Source organism: Centropristis striata, chromosome 17 (assembly GCF_030273125.1).
Source record: "Centropristis striata isolate RG_2023a ecotype Rhode Island chromosome 17, C.striata_1.0, whole genome shotgun sequence".
Lineage (NCBI taxonomy): Eukaryota > Metazoa > Chordata > Actinopteri > Perciformes > Serranidae > Centropristis > Centropristis striata.
This window is the reverse complement of record NC_081533.1, coordinates 33,408,562-33,430,657: the sequence shown is the minus strand read 5'-3', so window position 1 is coordinate 33,430,657 and position 22,096 is coordinate 33,408,562. Positions and strand designations below refer to the sequence as shown.

At 35.5% G+C, this 22,096-nt stretch overlaps 1 pseudogene; it reads left to right on the top strand.

The window, feature by feature from the left end:
- Nucleotides 1-462: 462 nt before the first annotated feature.
- LOC131989060 (zinc finger protein 208-like) overlaps nt 463-22,096 on the top strand; it is a 403,618-nt pseudogene continuing 381,984 nt past the window's right edge.

Here is a 22,096-nt window from a genome sequence, read left to right as displayed (position 1 = left end):
TTGATCACTTTGTTTCTTTCTTTAGTCATTTTGTGTCTTTTTTTGGTCATTTTGTGTCTTTTTGTGGTCATTTTGTTTCTTTTTTGGTCATTTTGTTTCCTTTTTTTGGTCATTTTGTGTCTTTTTTTGGTCATTCTGTTTCCTTTTTTTGGTCATTTTGTGTCTTTTTTGGTCAATTTGCATCTCTATCTATCTATCTATCTATCTATCTATCTATCTATCTATCTATCTATCTATCTATCTATCTATCTATCTATCTATCTATCTATCTATCTATCTATCTATCTATCTATCTATCTATCTATCTATCTATCTATCTATCTATCTATCTATCAAAAAGTCGAATGCAACTTAGTTTGTCCTAGTGGGGTTGCTGTAGATAGCGTTTGTGTGACGTAATCAGCAGACGAAGGAAGAGGAGCCCGAGCCGATCTGCACCGGGATCCAGAGTGAGGAGACCAGGACCAGGAGCAGGAGCAGCACAGAGCGGGATGGAGGAGAACCGGGACCCGGAGGTCCCCGGTAGACCAGCAGCAGGCTCGAGCTGTGACAGCAGCGATGCTGAGGTCAGAGTTCATCCTCTTCTTCTCTGCTCCCTGACACAAACATGGCGGCGTGTGTCTGTCTTCTCTTTCTTTCTTTACTGTAGTTAGTAACAAACCACCAACCGTTATAACGGCTCTTCTTCTGTTATTCACTGATCACACGTCACAGCTGACGTCATGGCCGCAGATCCGTCTAATAAGACAGTCGCGACATCTCCGTTCACTCTAATGGACCAGTTGTTGTTGTTGTTGTTGTTGTTGTTGTTTACAGCAATGGCGGATCGTTGGAACCTCTCATTAATATATATATATATATGTATACATATATATATATATATATATATATATATATATATATATATATATACACATACACTACCGGTCAAAAGTTTTAGAACACCCCAATTTTTCCAGTTTTTTATTGAAATTCAATTTTTGAATTCTTTTCATGTCTTTGTAAGTCATTTTGTGTCTTTTTTTAGTCATTTTGTGTCTTTTGGTGTCTTTTTTTGTCATTTTGTGTCTTTTTTTGGTCATTTTGTGTTTTTTTTTGGTCGTTTTGTGTCTTTTTTTAGTCATTTTGTGTCTTTTGGTGTCTTTTTAGTCATTTTGAGTCTTTTTTTTGGTCATTTTGTGTCTTTTTTTTAGTCATTTTGTGTCTTTTTTGTCATTTTGTGTCTTTTTTTGTCATTTTGGGTCTTTTGGTGTCTTTTTTGTCTTTTGGTGTCTTTTTTGTCATTTTGTGTCTTTTTTTGGTCATTTTGTGTCTTTTTTTGGTCATTTTGTGTCTTTTTTTTAGTCATTTTGTGTCTTCTGGTGTCTTTTTAGTCATTTTGTGTCTTTTTTTGGTCATTTTGTGTCTTTTTTTGGTCATTTTGTGTCTTTTTTGTCATTTTGTGTCTTTTTTTGGTCATTTTGTGTCTTTTTTTGGTCATTTTGTGTCTTTTTAGTCATTTTGTGTCTTTTTTTTTGGTCATTTTGTGTCTTTCTTTAGTCCTTTAGTCCAACATAAAATGTGATTTTGAATCTTTTTTTTACTTTCAAAACACTATCATGCTCAATAAAGAATTTTAAATGTTGCAAATGTGCATTAATTTCAGAGTACACTGAGACATTAAACTGCATCATTTTCAATTAAATTCTGGAAAAGTTGGTGTGTTCTAAAACTTTTGACCAGTAGTGTATTTATAAGCTCTCAATAGTTAACAGGAAGTACGAGCAGCGTGATGACGTTGCAGCGTCTTCATGATGCACGTTTGAATCGAAGACATGTAAAGTAGCACACCAGAATAAAAATTAAATGCATTAAAGCATGTGGGTGGATTATCCCCTCTAAATGAGTAGATGTAGGGGAAAGTTAACGGCTGTTTAATTAGCTAACGATGCTGTGAGCTTATCAACTTCTGGATCATAACACAATATATAAATAGTTCAGCTCCTGCTCATCTTATAGAGGCTGTGGAAAGAAAACAAGGCTCACTTGTGCCTATAATATGGTTTATATGGTTATTCTAACTGTGAACAAAAACGTAACTTTAAGTGTGAATCAGTGATGTGTGATGTTACAGGTCAGATTTGTATTTTAGAGTGGTTGAATGTACTGTAATATGAAAAACCTTTTACTCACTGGAGTAAGTATGTATACAGTAATTACATATAGATTGTAAAACAAGTCTTTTGTTTTCTTGCTTATATTTGTGTATATACATATTATACACACACGCATACATTTATGTATATACTACAGTCATGGAAAAATATTAGACCACCCTTGTTTTCTTCAATTTCTTGTTCATTTTAATGCCTGGTACAACTAAAGGTACATTTGTTTGGACAAAATTATAACAAAAAATAGGGGTGTGCCATATCATATCGTTCACGATAATATTGTTTTTGTTTTTTTACGGTTAAAAAAAAATGCATATCATGATATTGGCAACATTCCTACTTCTTGATGTAGTGGCGTAAGGTTAATATTAGCTAACAATTAAAGTTGTTTTGATCACAAAAAGCTACTTACTCTCTGTCGCTAAACACATGCAGCTTTCAAAATAAGAGCATGGTGTGTTATCAGAATCCACCACAGAACTTACAAGAAGACTGTCAAAATAAGATGCCTTAAATAAAACATACAAGAACCTTTATTCTCCTTTACAAAATGTCATTAAAATATGCCCCCGGAACCCCTAAATGGTTATTTTTATTATTTGCTCATACTCAAGAGTCAAGAGTAATTTTTTTTTATTTGGCAACTGTTGAGATTTGCACTTCACACTACATTTTAGACTTTTAATTATTTATACAGACTTAAAAAAAATCATATTTTCTATATCTTTTTAAGTATTTCCTAATATTGTCACGAATATCGTCATTGCAAAAATAGCCTGAAATATCGTGATATTCTTTTAGGGCCATATCGCCCAGCCCTACCAAAAAATAGCTCATAAGAGTTTAAGAGAGCTGATATCTAGACACTCTCCATGGTTGTCTTGATAATGATTTTGGTTATATATATATATATATTAGCAGCATAAAAATAGCAAACAGGTGAATCTAATTCCACTTGTTTCTAATGGATTTCCAGAGGGAATACACTAAACACAGTCATCTGCTGGTCTTCTGTCTTATGTGACAGTTATAAAGATTATTAAAGATGATTTTATATTAGTGACTGAGATTATTTTGGCCTTCTGTTACAAGGATATTACTGGAACAACCATGAATAAAACATTTTGGTTAAAAAATGTTTGAAACACACGTCTCTCCCTCTCCCTGTAAATATATGAACATGGACAGGATTTGATTGCAAATGTACCATATATGTTAAATATCATCATCATCATAATTAAATGCTTAAAAGCAACAACCGCAACACACTCTTTAGCTGAGGCAACTGTTGCCTGTTAGATGTGCAGGTGGGTTGAGATCAGGTTTTGTGTGGGGTTAGAACACAAAAAAAAAATCACAAAAAAAGACAAAAATCGCGCGCGCGAAAACACATCTGCACGCGCATTATTTCGTGTCACGCGGAGATACTGTATGATCATTTAGTAACAAGAAACAGCATTTTTTAACCTTTTTATTACCAGTGATGAAGCGTAGAGTTGTGGTCCTGAACGTCATGAAACAACCGTTGTTGTTGTTTAGATCAGTGGTTCTCAACCTTGGGGTCGGGACCCCATTTGGGGTCGCGAGATGATTTCTGGGGGTCGCCAAATCATTTTGGAGGTCAGCTCTGTCTCCACTGTGTTAAAGTGTTCATGTGTTTTAGTCTTTTTGGTCACTTAATGTCTTTTTTTTGGTAATTTTGTGTCTTTTTTTGTGTCTTTTTTTATCATTTTGTGGCCAATTTGTGTCTTTTTTGGTCATTTTGTTTCCTTTTTTTGGTAATTTTGTTTCTTTTTTGGGTAATTTTGTGTCTTTTTTGGTAATTTTGTGTCTTTTTGGTAATTTTGTTTCCTTTTTTTGGTCATTTTGGGTTTTTTTTTTGGGTAATTTTGTGTCTTTTTTGGTAATTTTGTGTCTTCTTGGTCATTTTGTTTCCTTTTTTTGGTAATTTTGTTTCTTTTTTTGGTCATTTTGTGTATTTTTTGGTGATTTTGTTTCCTTTTTTTGGTCATTTTGTTTCTTTTTTGGGTCATTTTCTGTCTTTTTTGGTCATTTTGTTTCCTTTTTTTGGTCATTTTGTGTCTTTTTCGGGTGATCTGAACTGTGTGTGTGAGATTGTGTTCAGTGAGTGGGGGTCACGGACAACATGCATGTTAAATTGGGGGTCGCGACTCAAAAAGGTTGAGAACTGCTGGTTTAGATGATGCCGCCGCTCCCAGCTGTCAGCAGTAAACTGAAAAGGCCACGTGGAGGGTTTGAAAATGACCAATCATAAGAGGCCCGGGGTCAGCCTTGGCCCCGCCCCCAATGTGTCAAAGCTCCTCGCGAGCAGAGCTCCACTGCAAGCGAGCGCGGGGGAGAATCTGCTTCACGCGGTTGCTGAATATGTGCGCGAAGATCAAAAAAGTGCGCGTGACACGAAATAATGCGCGTGCAGATGTGTTTTCGCTCGCGCGATTTTTGTCAGTGTTCTAACCCCGTAGTTTTGACTTCTATTCAGAAGTTCCCCTGAAATCCCAGAGTATCACATGAGAACATTTCCAGGAAATCAAAGAGTGTGAGTCAGTCTTCATAGGAGTGAAATACGCACAAACCTTTTGTGTTTCAATAACAGAGGATAAAAAGGTATGGAAGTAAATCTGTGTCATCGGAGTTTGAAATAAAAAAAGACGTTGAATTTCTAGCACTGAATATTTCTGCATTGAAATTATGTATCTGAATGTTTTTCAGCGTTAAAAATGAAACCGCAAAAAATGAAACCGCAAAAAATGAAACCGCAAAAAATTCAACCTCAAAAAATTCAACCTCAAAAAATTCAACCTAAAAATTTGCGTTTTAATTTTTTGAGGTTGAATTTTTTTTGCGGTTGAATTTTTTGCGGTTGAATTTTTTGCGGTTGAATTTCTAGCCCATGCATTGAAATTATATATCTGAATGTTTTTCAACGTTAAAAATTCAACCGCAAAAAATTAAAACGCAAATTTTTAGGTTGAATTTTTCGCGGTTGAATTTTTTGCAGTTGAATTTTTTGAGGTTTTGATTTTTTGCGCTTTAATTTTTTAAGGTTGAATTTTTTGAGGTTGAATTTTTAACGTTGAAAAACATTCAGATGCATAATTTCAATGCATAAATATTCAGTGCTAGAAATTCAACGTCTTTTTTATTTCAAACTCTGAAGACACAGATTTACTTCCATAAAAAGGCGGGGTCACTCGCTGTTCTGACCAGAACATTTGTCTCTACCTGTTTTCATTAAATCCCACACATGGTGTGTTTGGAGAATTTCTCACGTCGTCCACTTTTCCCAAGACTTTCTTCAATACTATTTCTGTAATTTAAACTAAATCATTCGGCAGCATGTAACTGGTGTTATAGTAGAATGTGGATTCTTCGGTAAAGTTTATATTTAATCATTTTAGCTAGAAACAGGCAGTTTGTTAGAGTTTCAGCTCCTGGTTTTGTTTGGCGGTCTTCAGATGGTGATGCGTGGCGTTTGTCTCTATTGGTCAGCAACAGGAATTCAGCCAATATTAAAGAAATACATTTTGCCTCTGTAGCTGATAGTTTGATATTCTCAAGATAAATATTAATATTGTATTTGACAACTGAGGATTGGCTGTTCCAGCTGTCAGTCTTTCTGCTCAATCAGGTTAATGGTCTGTTGTGATAATATAATTATTGTTTATTTGTTTGTCTATGAACTAGGGGTGGGCGATATGGCCCTAAAAGAATATCACGATATTTCAGGCTATTTATGCGATAAAGATATTCTTGACGATATTACCAAATACTTCAAAATACATAGAAAATATGGTGTGAAGTGCAAATCTCAACAGTTGCCAAATACAAAAAGATTTACCATTGACTCTTGAGTATGAGAAAATAATAAAAATACCATTTAGGGGTTCTGGGGGCATATTTTAATGAATTTTGTAAAAGGAGAATAAAAGTTCTTGTATGTTTTATTTAAGGCATCTTATTTTGACAGTCTTCTTGTAAGTTCTGTGGTGGATTCTGTTAACACACTGAGCTCTTATTTTGAAAGCTGCATGTGTTTAGTGACAGGGAGTAAGTAGCTTTTTGTGATTAAAACAACTTTAACCATTACATCAAGAAGTAGGAATGTTGCCAATATCATGATATGCATTTTTTTTAACCATAAAAAAAGCCAATGAGGGGCAGTAGAGGGCGGGTCATAGTGTTACTGTTTCTTTTTATTCCCACCTTGGAATAAACTAACTGTAACCAACTGGTCACACTTGAACATTGAGGGTTATGTTGTACAGACGTGCTCTAAATGTTATTGATGGTTTTAGATAGCTTTCTCCATTTCACTGACCCTCTCTCTCTCTCTTTCTGTCTGTCTGTTGCTATAGAAACAGGGAGAAAGAGAAGGACCCAAACAACACCACTGTCCGTTCTGTGACAAATCCTTTCCACGGCCTAGCAGTTTAAAGATCCATATACGGGTTCACACGGGAGAGAAACCGTACAGCTGTGACCATTGTGAGAGTGCGTTCACCACGGCACAGAGCCTGACCGAACATCAACGCATTCACACTGGAGAGAAACCGTACAGCTGCGACCAGTGTGGGAATACTTTCGCCAGGTTACAGAGCCTGAAACAACATCAACGCATTCACACTGGAGAGAAACCATTTAGTTGTGATCAATGTGGGAAAGCTTTTACTCAGTTAGGAAATCTGGCAGTGCATCAACGCAGTCATACTGGAGAGAAACCGTACAGCTGCGACCAATGTGGGAACGCTTTCGCGACGGCAAAAAGCCTGCAACACCATGAACTCATTCACACTGGAGAGAGACTGTACAGCTGCGATCAGTGTGGGAAAACTTTGTCACGAAGTGCTCACCTTAATGTCCACCGACGCATTCACACTGGAGAGAAACCGTACTGGTGTGACCAATGTGGGAAAATGTTTTCTCAGAGTAGTAACCTTAGACGTCACCAACGCGTTCATATGAAGTCCTCTTAAGCGTTTTTTGAGCCAAACCAGCTGTTTCTTCATGCCTAATTTTGGGTTTTGGATTATTGTTTTTATTAGTTTTAATGTTATTTTGTCAATAATGTAATTTTTTAGATCCTTACATTTTTATTGATTTATTTGTTGTTAGAAGTTTTTCTGGTCTTCAAATTTTCACAAACACTCAAAAAATATTTTGTTTCATTATTTTATTATTGGTTTTCCATCACTGTTATGCAGTCATACTGTTTCTGTATGCTAAGTTTGTGTTTCTTTGTGATATTGGGACATTACCGGCAGCAGGACATGGTAAGGTTCACAAAGGTAACAAAAAGCTGCAGTTTGGTTGAATTTGTGCTCCGTCAGCACTTCTCTAAGGTTCGGGCCAAACAGTTCCTGTTTAGGCTCTAAAAGACAGTTTAAACAGTAAATAAATGATGTAAATGCTGGAAGTGAAGTACCGTAATTTTCGGACTATAAGCCGCGCCTTTTTCCCCATTTTTCGATTCTGCGGCTTATATCGCGGTGCGGCTAATCTATGGATTTTTACAGCTAACGGCCACTAGGTTACCTCCTAAATCTATGGATGTTACAGGTTACAGTCCACCAACTTTAACTCTATGGGCTCTATGACCGGTCCGCGAGGAGCGGCGGGCTCCAGCAGGAAAAGCTGGAGGCAGGTGTACGTACCAGATCGGCTCGGGGTCCTTCAGATACTTTTAAGCTATTTTTCACTTGTCTGTGTGTATTTGTGTCGAAAGCTACTTAGTTTGTCGGAGTCGCCGTGCCGCAATCAGCGGCAGACGAAGGACCCCGAGCCAATCTGGCAGGGCGCCGGAAAAGAGTGAAACAGGTAGCGCGCAAAAGTAAAAGTGAAACCGAGAGTGGTACGAGAGACAGAACGAGAGACAGAACGAGAGACAGAACGAGAGACAGAACGAGACAGAACGAGAGACAGAGCGAGAGACAGAGCGAGAGACAGAGCGAGACCGAACGAGAGACAGAACGAGAGACAGAACGAGAGACAGAACGAGAGACAGAACGAGAGACAGAGCGAGAGACAGAGCGAGAGACAGAACGAGAGACAGAACGAGACAGAACGAGAGACAGAACGAGAGACAGAGCGAGAGACAGAACGAGAGACAGAACAAGACAGAACGAGAGACAGAACGAGACAGAACGAGAGACAGAGCGAGAGACAGAGCGAGAGACAGAACGAGAGACAGAACGAGACAGAACGAGAGACAGAACGAGAGACAGGACGAGACAGAACGAGAGACAGGACGAGACAGAACGAGAGACAGAACGAGAGACAGAGCGAGAGACAGAGCGAGACCGAACGAGAGACAGAACGAGAGACAGAACGAGACAGAACGAGAGACAGAACGAGAGACAGAGCGAGAGACAGAACGAGAGACAGAACGAGACAGAACGAGAGACAGAACGAGAGACAGAGCGAGAGACAGAACGAGAGACAGAACAAGACAGAACGAGAGACAGAACGAGAGACAGAACGAGACAGAACGAGAGACAGAGCGAGAGACAGAGCGAGAGACAGAACGAGAGACAGAACGAGACAGAACGAGAGACAGAACGAGAGACAGAACGAGAGACAGGACGAGACAGAACGAGAGACAGGACGAGACAGAACGAGAGACAGAACGAGAGACAGAACGAGAGACAGAACGAGAGACAGACCGACATTACGAGAGCGAGATAGTTTGTGCAAAGGAAGTTTTCATGCACAAACCCTCATTATGGAAAACAAAGGTAGAAATGCATATGATGCAGCTTTTAAGTTAAAGACAGTCAATCTGGCTGTAAAAGAAGCTTCCTCAAGCAGCCATCTCTTTACCCACAATCCCCTCTGAGCACCAACCCTTACATATGGTCATTAAACATTAAAACACCTGCGGCTTATAGTCCAGTGCGGCTTATATATGTACACATCATTCAATTTAGCTGCTGCGGCTTATACTCCGGTGCGCCTTATAGTGCGGAAAATACGGTAGTTAGGAGGACGACATGACTACTGGAAGTGACATAGTTCAGTAAAAACCTGATGCAGCAAGTTAAGAGAATCACATGCTGCACTTTGGTTCGTTCTGGTGAAAGTTTTTGCTTTCAAAAAGGTAATTAGTGGAATTTTTTGCCTTGTGAATGTGTTTGAGAGCATCAAAGCAAAAGGTTAAAGGTCACTGTTAAGAATCTTAATATAAAACATGTTCTGGTCTGTTTAAAACTATTTTCAGTGTTACTTTATTACATAATCACACAGAGTTTTGATTCTTTAACATTATTCCGCAATGTAGAAAATATAATAAAAAACCATTAAATAAGAAGGTGTGTCCAGACTCCTGACTGCTGGTGTATGTTTTAAATATCAATATGTAGAATATGTGGATTTAAAAAATAAAATGTATTAGAGAAATGTAACTTCACACTGCTAGCCATGATTGCTAATTCCATAGAGGATTTTTAGATTTATATAGATTTTATATACATAATCCCACATTATTTGTTATTTATATTAATTAATCTCTGCAATACAAACTTTCTATAGCAATCTTGTTACCCTCTTAATGTCAACACATATTGTACATTAATTGACTAAAATGTATTACTCCATTTCCATATTTTTATGACAAAAATGACATGCGCATAATTAATTGAGTAAATCTCTGCAACCACAAAGTCTGTTTGAATCAGCTCACATCTAATCACTAAATCTCCATAATTCTTTTCGTTTCTGAAGCTTTTTAAGCTGTTTTTGGGACCTCTGTCTCTACATACTACTATTTTGTTCTCTATAACGCCTCAGCACATTTCCTACTACTTTTACTAGTTGTTAGGAATGCTGGAGGCATTTAACGTTCTTGATGCTATTTTTTTCATTCGTAACTTAAGATTCATAATTTAAGAAATGTTCTACATACTCTTTATATTTTTTTTTTCTTCTCTCCATTCAAATTAATGACAAACAAGGCAGAAATTTTACTGTTTTGACACTTTTTCATGCATTATTTAGTCATTCATACTTTCAGCGAGAAACTCCATTCAAACAGTAAAATATTCCCCATCTTTTGGACATTTTGGATATTATTCAACTTTTTAGAATTATTTAAAAATGATTTGAATCTTGGTACGAAAAAAAAAGAAGAAGCTTTTTTCACATTTTTACATGAGTGTGTGTTGCATTCAGTGTTCACAGCTAGAGTGGAGAGGAACATTCGAACTTAATGGTAAAAAAAAATATTTTAAACTTGGGTTAAGTTCCGAAGTTTTGACTCTTTATACATCATTACTGGTTTAGAAGTTGGGAAAATTGTGCTTGTTCTAGGCAGGTTACTATGAAAATAAACTTTCTGACTTTAACTTTTTGCTCTGTGCCCCGAAAAGTGACAGGAACTCCAAAACCCCCATTGACATTAACCCATAAGAACCCACGGTGACACCCGTGTAACAAACACTTTAAATCTTCTTGAACAGGGGTCTCAAACTACCTGGGGGCCGCTGGAGGCAGTATCAAAATTACTATAAAAAAAGACACAAAATGACAGAAAAAACTAAATTATTTAAAAAAGACACACAATTACTAAAAAAAGACACAAAATTACTGAAAAAAACACTAAATTACTTTAAAAAAGACACTAAATTACTTTAAAAAAGACACAAAATCACAAAAAAAGGACACAAAATCACCAAAAAAGACACAAAATGAGAAGACAGAATAACCAAAAAAACCCCACAGAAGACACAAAATGACAAAAAAAGACACAGAATCACCAACAAAAGAAACAAAATAACTAAAAAAGACACAACAACAGACACACAAAGACCAAAAAAGACACAAATGACTAAAAAAGACACAAATGACCAAAAAAGACTGAAAAAGACAAAAAAAAGACACAAAATAACTAAAAAAGACACAACAACAGACACAAAAAGACACAAATGACCAAAAAAGACACAAAATGACTTACAAAGACATGAAAATTATTCAAAAATGCGCAAAATAGCTGGGTATATATGAGTAAAGGTGAAGCATAAAGCTGAATATGAGAGATTCTAGAAGATTTAAAGTGTTTGTTACACCTGTGTCACCATAGGTTCTTATGGGTTAAGAGCAAAACATTCTGGAAGAGATTTTTTTTAACTGTCTGTGACAGTTGGTAAAAATGCAATTATTAATCCTAAATTTGTTTATGAATTGTATTTATTATTGAATTAATATGTTTGTATATTTGTGAATGTTATTTTACACATCATCAATGACCTTCCTGCACTTGATATTATGTTATTTTCTTTGGAAAATAAGTAATTTATGATTGATTTATGATGTTACTCTCGACGCATATTGCTTGTTGTTAAATATGTTTACATTTTGAAGTGGTTTTGTGTTGTTTTGACCGTAAATATAAGTTTTATGAACATATTAAATCAGGGGTCTCAAACTCAAATTACCTGGGGGCCGCTGGAGGCAGTATCCAAATAACCAAAAAAAGACACAAAAAAAACTAAATTACTTAAGAAAGACACAAAATAATCAAAAAAAGACACAAAATTACAAAAAAAGACTTAAAAAAAGACACAAAATGACCAAAAAATACACAGAATTACCAAAAAATACACAAAATAATTTAAAAAAGACACAAAAAGACCAAATTACTTAAAGAAGAAACAAAATTACCAAAAAAACCCACACAGAATTACCAAAAAAATATACATACAAAATATTACGAAAAGACACAAAATTATTTAAAAAAGACACAAAATGACCAAAAAATACACAGAATTACCAAAAAATACACAAAATAATTTAAAAAAGACACAAAAAGACCAAATTACTTAAAGAAGAAACAAAATTACCACAAAAAAAAAAACACACAGAATTACCAAAAAAATATACATACAAAATATTACGAAAAGACACAAAATTATTTAAAAAAGACACAAAATTAATTTTAAAAAAGACACAAAATTATTTTTTTTAAAAAGACACAAAATTACCACACACAACACGGTAAAGTACCATACCTATAAAACTCACATTAAACTTTCATATCAAGGTGGGGGCCACAAAATATCATTATGAGGGCCGCAATTGGTCCACGGGCCGCAAGTTTGAGACCCATGTATTAAATGCACTTTATTTTGGCGCAAATTATATCACGGCAGGCTGTTCTTTGTCCAAATTGTAATTGTCTCTTTGCTAGTTCAGGAGGTAGGAAGGTCAGAAGGCAACCAGTGTTGTTTTATGTCTTCTGCAGCTATGTGGTTTCTCTTTTCTTTCAAAATTATTTTTTATTGTTTTTTTTCCTTGGTGGCATAATTATATCAACTGTCAGAGCATACTTAATTTTATCCAATACATCCATAGATTAGGCAAGTACAAAATAAACATTAACACCAAAAGTATATAGTCAAAATATACAAAAAAAAACCAAAGCAAATAGAAAATAAATAAATAAATAAATGAATGAAGAAAATCATAAAAAATAAATTAAAAAATTATAATAAAATGCAATAAAAAAAAAAGATAAGACACACATATAGTGATGGCTGATCGAGGCTTTGTTGAAGCTTTGACACTTTATACAAAACATGGTTCAATGACTCACAGTGCTCCAGTAGGACATCTAGTGGTCAATAAAATGAAGTGCAATCGAGACGTGTCATTGGTTGGTTCATGGATTCCTTTTTATTGTTATTCAACTTTTTATTTGAAGAAAAACAAAACAGCACATACATGTTGCTCTACATCTTGTAAACATGTCAAGTCTTTTAATCAAAACATAAAAAGAAAGAAAAAATGGTTTTAAAAAATAAAAAAAATAAAAAAAATATAAATAAAATCAAAATCCCATCCTTGCAAAAGCATTTAAACTCTATCACAATACTCTTACAAAGACATACTTATACCTAAATTGATAGGCAACTTGAAAATCAGAAAAAAATAAAATAAAGATAATAATGATAATTTGAAAATCATAATAACAGCCTTAATAATATTGAGTTTATCTGCCCCATGTAAACCTTATCATGGGGTGATAACATTGATGACAAGAACAACATCAACTCAAATGATAATACTAGTAAGTTAAATAAAGATAGTTTGCTACATACATGTATAGCCCTGACTAATACTTGGATTCCTTTTTTTAAAACTATATATGACTGTATGTTTCAAGTGGATACAACAACAATAATATTGCTAGTAATAATAAAGACAATAACTATTGAAGACCATGTCTGTTACCATATATAGTCTTCAATTTTGTGTTATGAAACATTTAAATGGTGCTGCTTTATTCATACATTTAAAATATTTTTTTGTCTTTTTTGGTAATTCTGTGTATTTTGTTCGTCATTTTATGTCTCTTTTGTAATTTTTGTGTCTTTTTTAAGTAATTTTGTGTTTTTTTCTGACATTTTGTGTCTTTTTTTTGTCATTTTGTGCCTTTTTTTTAGTAATTTTGTGTCATTTTTTGTCATTTTGTGCCTTTTTTTTTGTAATTTTGTGTATTATTTTGGCCATTTTGATCCTGCCTCCAGCGGCCCCCAGGTAATTTGAGTTTGAGACCCCTGCTGTAAAGGATTAATAAAAGGATCTCTCTATAACTAAATTTAATTAAAGCTTTGAGGCTTTGTTGAAGCTTCGACACTTTATACAAAACATGTTTCATTACTCGAAGCTTCAATGACTCACAGTGCTCCAGTAGGACATCTAGTGGTCAATAAAATGAAGTGCAACCGAGACGTGTCATTGATTGGTTCATGGATTCCTTTAATTAACTATTATTATTATTATTATTAACTATATATGACTGTATGTTTCGAGTGGATACAACAACAATAATATTGCTAGTAATAATAAAGACAATAACTATTGAAGACCATGTCTGTTACCATATATAGTCTTCACTTTCGTGTTATGAAACATTTAAATGGTGCTGCTTCATTCATACATTTTCACATGTGGCTGGTGCAAATACAGATTATATTAAATATAAAATAAGTTTTTTCCTGTTTTATTTCTGTCATTGTTTTGTTTTCTGTGTATCTAAAGAAAAGCTTTGAGCCTGAGGGAGCTCTTTACTGAGGTGAGCTGCTCTGGTTCAGAAAGTCTCACCTGTCTGCATGATGATGATGAAGTGGTGAGGAAGGCTGAACAACAGACGGAGGACACAACCTTCAACAAACTGGCTCCAGTCATGACCCACCTGCACAGCCACTCCACGCCCTGCAGGGCAGTGGTTCTCAACCTTGGGGTCGGGACCCCAATTGGGGTCGCGAGATGATTTCTGGGGGTCCCCAAATCATTTTGGAAGTCAGCTCTGTCTCCACTGTGTTAAAGTGTTCATGTGTTTTAGTCTTTTTGGTCACTTAATGTCTTTTTTTTGGTAATTTTGTGTCTTTTTTTGTGTCTTTTTTTATCATTTTGTGGCCAATTTGTGTCTTTTTTTTGGTCATTTTGTTTCCTTTTTTTGGTAATTTTGTGTCTTTTTGGTCATTTTGTGTCTTTTTTTGGTCGTTTTGTTTCTTTTTTGGGTCATTTTGTGTCTATTTGGTCATTTTGTTTCCTTTTTTTGGTCATTTTGGGGGTTTTTTTGGGTCATTTTGTGTCTTTTTGGTCATTTTGTGTCTTTTTTTGGGTCTTTTTTTTATCATTTTGTGGCCAATTTGTGTCTTTTTTGGTCATTTTGTGTCTTTGGTCATTTTGTGTCTTTTTTTGGGTCTTTTTTTTATCATTTTGTGGCCAATTTGTGTCTTTTTTGGTCATTTTGTTTCCTTTTTTTGGTAATTTTGTGTCTTTTTTGGTAATTTTGTGTCTTTTTGGTCATTTTGTGTCTTTTTTTGGTCGTTTTGTTTCTTTTTTTGGGTCATTTTGTGTCTTTTTTGGTAATTTTGTGTCTTTTTGGTCATTTTGTTACCTTTTTTTGGTCATTTTGGGGTTTTTTTTGGGTCATTTTGTGTCTTTTTTGGTAATTTTGTGTCTTTTTGGTCGTTTTGTTTCCTTTTTTTGGTAATTTTGTTTCTTTTTTGGGTAATTTTGTGTCTTTTTTGGTAATTTTGTGTCTTTTTGGTCATTTTGTTTCCTTTTTTTGGTCATTTTGTTTCTTTTTTGGGTAATTTTCTGTCTTTTCTGGTCATTTTGTGTCTTTTTTGGTCATTTTGTTTCCTTTTTTTGGTCATTTTGTTTCCTTTTTTTGGTCATTTTGTTTCTTTTTTGGGTGATCTGAACTGTGCGTGTGAGATTGTGTTCAGTGAGCGGCGGTCGTGGACAACATGCATGTTAAATTGTGGGTCGCGACTCAAAAAGGTTGAAAACTACTGCTGCAGGGGATCAGTCAGCACCTTCAGTCAGAGACTAATGCACCAATGAGCCAATCAGAGAGACACAGGAGCTCTTTATACCGACTGATAGAAGGTTTACAATGCACAGAAATAACTTTGACCTTATGGCTGTTATGATGCTGCTGGGACACGATCATTTCCTGAAAAGGATTAATGAAAGGATCTATCTATCTAGTTTGTGTGTGTGTGTGTCTGTGTCTCTGTGTGTGTGTGTGTCTCTGTGTGTGTATCTCTCTGTGTGTCTGTGTCTCTGTGTGTATCTGTGTGTGTGTGTGTGTGTGTATCTGTGTGTGTGTGTGTCTGTGTGTGTGTGTGTGTGTGTGTCTCTGTGTGTGTGTGTGTGTTTCTGTGTGTGTATCTGTGTGTGTGTGTGTGTGTGTGTGTGTATCTGTGTGTGTGTGTCTGTGTGTCTGTGTGTGTGTGTGTGTGTGTGTGTATGTGTGTCTCTGTGTGTGTGTATCTGTGTGTGTGTGTGTGTGTGTGTATTATCTGGCAGCGGTCCAGAACAGCGCCAACCCGCCTGCCCTGCCAACAGATGAGCCGATAACAAACCACACACACACATAAACACACACACACACACACACACACACACACACACACACACACACACACACACACACAGCCTAACAGAGATATCTGAACTAGTTCGGGTCACTTCAGGTCACCTAAAGAAACTGTTTCTGGGTTTTTTTCTCTTGTCCCATAATGTTCCTTCCATCGATAAAACACTTTAATCTAGAGTTTATTATTCTATATCTGAATATGTTTATATAGCTGAACAAGACCAACACCACGTGTCCACTGCATGGTGCAGCACAGCTCCACGTCATGTGACTCACTAGTTTTAGTGTGGTTGGTACCTGATCAAACAGATTTCATGGCAGTCTGTTTAATACTTGTTGAGATATTTCAGACTGGCTTAAAATGAACAGATAGAGAGAAGAGAGTCCAAGAAAACCTGATGGTTGATTTTAACACGCAGAAAATAAAGTCATTTAGACGTTCACACTGCTCTCACACACAAACATTCAAATCATCTGAGTTTGCATAAACATGAAGCCAAAACCTGCTACTTCCTCTTTTTAGACTCACACAATGTACAAGGTCACTCTGTCTCCCCCTTCCACTCTCTGTCTCCCACTCTTTCTACTAAAGAAGAAAAGGGCCTCAGAAAAAAAAAAAGAAATAAGAAATAAGAAATACTACACAGGTCTGTGGAGATGGTTGACTTCACACAGAAACCTGAGTAACATGTAGAAATAGGAATCAAACACAACAAAGGAAAAATATTACAGGTATAATATTAATAATAATGTTAATATAATAATAATAATAATGGACTAAAGCAGGGGTCTCAAACTCAAAGTACCTAGGGGCCGCTGGAGGCAGGATCAAAATGACCAAAATAATACACAAAATTACTAAAAAAAAGGCACAAAATGACAAAAAAGACACAAAATTACTAAAAAAAAGACACAAAATGACAAAAAAAAAGAAACAAAATGTCAGAAAAAAACACAAAATTACTTAAAAAAGACACAAAAATTACAAAAGAGACATAAAATGACGAACAAAATACACAGAATTACCAAAAAAGACAAAATTTTTTAAAAAAAAGACACAAGACGACCCAAAAAAGACACAAAATGACAGAAAAAAACTAAATTACAGAACAGATAGAGAGAAGAGAGTCCAAGGAAACCTGATGGTTGATTTTAACACGCAGAAAATAAAGTCATAAAAGCTAAATTCTCAGGAAAGAACATTAATCTTTGTGTCATATTATCAGCAAGTATACCCAAAATAAAAAGAGCTGGATCTACGTTAAAGTCGATCCCCAAAAGCTAAAAGTATTTGAATTTAATCAGGTTATCTGTAATCTTGCTGTGATCTTGTGTGAAGAGACCTGTCCTCCCTCCCTCCCTCTCTCTCTGAGTCATGCACACAACCCAATAAGATCATATTTGTTTATGTTATTTTACCTGCTGTTTCCCGAATATGCAAACGATTGCTGCGTGTCTGACAGTAACACGTTTGAATAACACTGAGGTATTGTTCATTGTTCGTCTATATCAACAGCAGCAGCGAGTCTGAAGTGTGGCACTCTCATGAAGCGAGAGAGACAACAAGATGTTGGTGTTTCTTCTGCTCCTCATGGCTTCACCAGGCAAGTCTTTCTTTTCTTTTATATTCACACTGCATTGATGTATCATTGTGGCTGCAGAGCTCTTATCACAACTCTTTTATGATGCCTGGTTGATGTTGATGACATCATACATGGCTTGATAAAGAAAAACTGAGTCCTGTGATCTTTGTCAAAGTCGCTCTTAAACCCAAACACACACTGAGCTGATTTCCTATTTAAAAAAGCAGGAATCAGCCACATCTCTAATTGTTCTGAGAAATATATTAGAGATAAATCAGTTAAAATGTGCTCAGTTTTTCACTGCTGGTCTTCACTTTATACCTGCACTGATTAAACTCCCTTCATTTTTATTGAAGTTGATGTTTTGTTGCAACAAAACAACATTTTTGCTGTAAATGCCCAAATTTGGTGCCCACTGCACATTCTAATGCCTCTAATCCATCATAGACACTGATCCTCATCATTGCATATTTTAATGTGTTTGCCTACATGATTGTAAATATGGAGGGAATTATTGTTGAGGATCATTTTTATTTAAGACATAATATTTTTACAGTCTAAAATTCTGTGGTGGATTTTAAACCAATTTCTTAAAGGTATATGAATCATTTCAAAATCATTAACATACTTAATATGGTGTTAAAAATGTTCAAATGAGTGCAACTAAAACTATTTATAAACTATTAATTATAATTTAATTGTTTGTTAAAGGTAAAGTAACTATAAATGTACATTAATAGACCATCTATTTGTCATTTATAAATGATGCAGTTAGTTAAAAATTAATAAATTATGTATTTACCATTCTAAATGGCCTATATACGGTTTAAAAACGATGATTAAACATTAATAAACTATCTGTTTACCATTTATAAATTAGGGTTATTGTAAAGTGTTACCGTATTTTCTTTTAAATGTGCGTGTGCGCTTCTCTTGAGTTCTATAAACTATAATTTGAATGCTGCCGTGCACAGTCTGGCCTTAGTTTTCTGTCAGAAAACTAAAAAAAAGCTACTCCAGAGAGTTTTTTATCCTCTTTAATTGCTTCACACATGAACCAGGTGCAGGGATTGCTGTGGTGAAATTTAAAAAAAATAAAACTCTATGTGCGGGATCACGCATCACATGGCGATCGGTCCGGATCCATAAAAACGCACATTATACAGCAAATAATAATAATCAACCCATGCAAATAACTTGTACTCTCACACAACGAACACTGAGTGGTAACAGTTGTGATGAGGCTCAGTTTGACTCTGCCCTAACCAGCAGCGGCGCACTGAACTGGTTACTTTTCCTCCGGAACTGTTCGTCGTTCATTCGGGTCTACTCGGGACTTTCCGGTGACGTTCGGCGACGTCCCGAACAGGGCAGAGCAGGGAAGATTGCACAAGTTCAATAAGGTATTTTAGTCCAGTAGTTCTCAACCTTTTTGAGTCGCGACCCCCGCTCACTGAACAGAATCTCACATGCACAGTTCAGATCACTCAAAAAAGAAACAAAATGACCAAAAAAGACACATATTGACCACAAAATGATCAAAAAGACACAAAATGACGCAAAAAAACCCCAAAATAACCAAAAAAAGACACAAAATGACTAAAAAAAAGACACAAAATGACCAAAAAAGAAACAAAATGACCTAAAAAAGGAAACAAAATGACCAAAAAAGACACATATTGACCACAAAATGATCAAAAAAGACACAAAATGACCAAAAAAGAAACAAATTGACCACAAAATGATCAAAAAAAGACACAAAAAAGACACAAAATGACCAAAAAACACACAAAATGACCAAAAAAAAAGACATTAAGTGACCAAAAAGACTAAAACACATGAACACTTTAACACAGTGGAGACAGAGCTGACTTCCAAAATGATTTGGCGACCCCCATTGGGGTCCCGACCCCAAGGTTGAGAATAGCTGTTTTAGTCAAACGTTAAGTAACATGCAAAGTAAAAGAAAAACGCTATTGTAAATTATTTTATTTATGTTTGTGGACTTGGTTGAACTGGGAGTTCATTGTTGAAAAGACTGGCCTGTGGTCTTAGTACTTTAGGAGTCCATTTCTGTCATTATCATGTTGCTGTGTGACATTTACAATAAATCTGTGTATGATGTGGCTCTTTGCCGTAACACAGTAAAAAATGTGGCTCTTGGTCTCTGACTGGTTGGCCCCCCCTGCTTCAGCTATATTAGACTATTCAGACTTTTTCTGGTGTTGTTGGAGACTTTTGGAGACTCGTTGTGACTTGTTAAGGAGCAGCGGGAGTCTCTCCCAGCTGCAGGCAGCAGGACGTGTTAACCCCTCAGCGTCCAGGCTGCAAATGAATCGCGCATGCGCCAAGTCGCCGCTGGCTGTCTTCCAGTCAGTGTCTGTGACAGGCCTTGACAGGCCTTGCCAGGTCTTGCCTGGGCCCAGGACCAGATTATCTTAGATGGGCCCCCCCGTGCCCAGATCTCTCCTTTTCTCTTGTTGTTCCTCCTCTCCTCTTTCTTTATAAGCCATGACTAAATGTGCAGCTATTTACCCTGCAGATTATGAGTGTATATTTTGAAATAAGGGGCTAATTCCCATCTTTCAAGTATAATATCCCTGATTTACAAAAAGCTTTTTTGCAGATAGCCTATTTGTGCAATGAACTTTATGTATCTATTTTATTCTTTAAAATAAATTAAATATGAATTAAAACATTTTAGTTAATATTATTAATATACTTTGTTTCTGTCAAAGATAACGTGTTGTGTCAGGCTTTCATACAAGCTAATGGACGTTAACATTAGAGCTTGTTAGGTGACGTCACAAGGCTGTAAACATTGGCTGCGCTGTTTCTTACCTTGCTCTACGTTCACTTTACTAGTCCCAGCTTAAAAATAGTTATTCTGAGGGGAGTGTAGAATGAGCCTCTGTAAGGAGAAATGAGTGCGTACACAGTAATAATACAGGAAATTAACCCTATAAAGCCTGAACAGTGAAATAATTGCCAGAAAATTCTACATTTTCAAAACTGGAGTGTTTGTTGAACTGGCTAACATTTTTTTAAATTCAATATAAATTTTCATATATGAATTTAATTTGGATCATATCTGATACGTCAGGTCTTTTTGTGCAATTTGTTGCTCACAATTTGCTTTTCTTGAACTCACATAATCACATAAAACCTAATATTTTTAACCAAATAAAACTTTGACTTTCCTTTTAACATTTTCCTCAAACATACAAAATACTTTTTTCCATATAAAACAACATCATACATCTGCTGATATGAAGTTTTCACGCAGCAATGACAGATCCACCAGTGGAACCAGCAAATCATTTTTGTTACATCTGGTATTTTTGTGAAATTTGTTGCTCAGTTTTTTTAATCATCAATTCATGTATTCATCAGGTTTTTGATGTAGAGGTCTCAAAAACTTATGTATCAAATATGATACACTTGGCTTTATAGGGTTAAAAATGTATTAATATTGTTGTATACTGCATTAATAGTGTGTGGTTATCACAAAATCTCACAGTTATATAACCACTGTTATATATTATTATATTAAATATTATTATATTATATTATATAATAGTATATTATATTATATTATTGCCAGAAACAGAGTTTTACCAGAAAACCTGCAAAAGCTATTTGTGTTCACTTCAGAAGAAGAAAATCATAGAAGATTTAATTTTAAGCACCAAGTTGCTCGTACTACTTTAAAACAAATGTGTGTTTCTGTTGTTGGTGTAAAAATATGGAATTCCCAATTACAGGATTTAAAAGGTTGTACAGACATTAATAGATTTAAAAAAATGTATTGTCAAAAAAAAATTGTCAATATGTACTAGAATCTTAAACTGATTGTTTATGATCAGTTGTTTTTTTGGTCTTTTGTTTTTGAGATGATAACATGTGCTTGTATGGGTTTTTGTTTGTTTTTGTCTTGTTTGTTTTTGTTGTTTTAAGTGTTTTGTTATAATCAAAGTTTTGTTGGTGTAGGCTACTGAAAATCCATTGTATGTGATGTCAGACCATCTTTTTTTTACTTTTATTGTTCAAGTAGGGAGCAGACAAACATAAGAAATGTTTTCTTCTTGCTGCTCCTTTCTAATCATGAAGGTGTAGAGTGTCTCTGTACACATTTTGTTGTCCACTTTCATGAAAGGAACAAAATAAATAAATAAATTAACCCTCCTGTTGTCCTCGGGTCAAGGAAGGAAGAAGAGGGAAGGATGCAAAGGGAAGTAAAAAAGGATGGAGGAAAGAAGGAAGGAAGGAAAGAAAGAAGGATAGAGGAAGGAAAGAAGAGGGGAGGAAAAGGAGAAAGAATGGAAAGGAGAGAGAAAGGAAGGAGGATGGAGGAAAGAAAGGGGAGGAGGAGAAGAAAGGAAGGAAAAAATAAAGAAGGGGGGAGAAAAGGAGGGAGGCAGGAAGGAAAGAGGGCAGAAAGGAAGGAGGAAGGA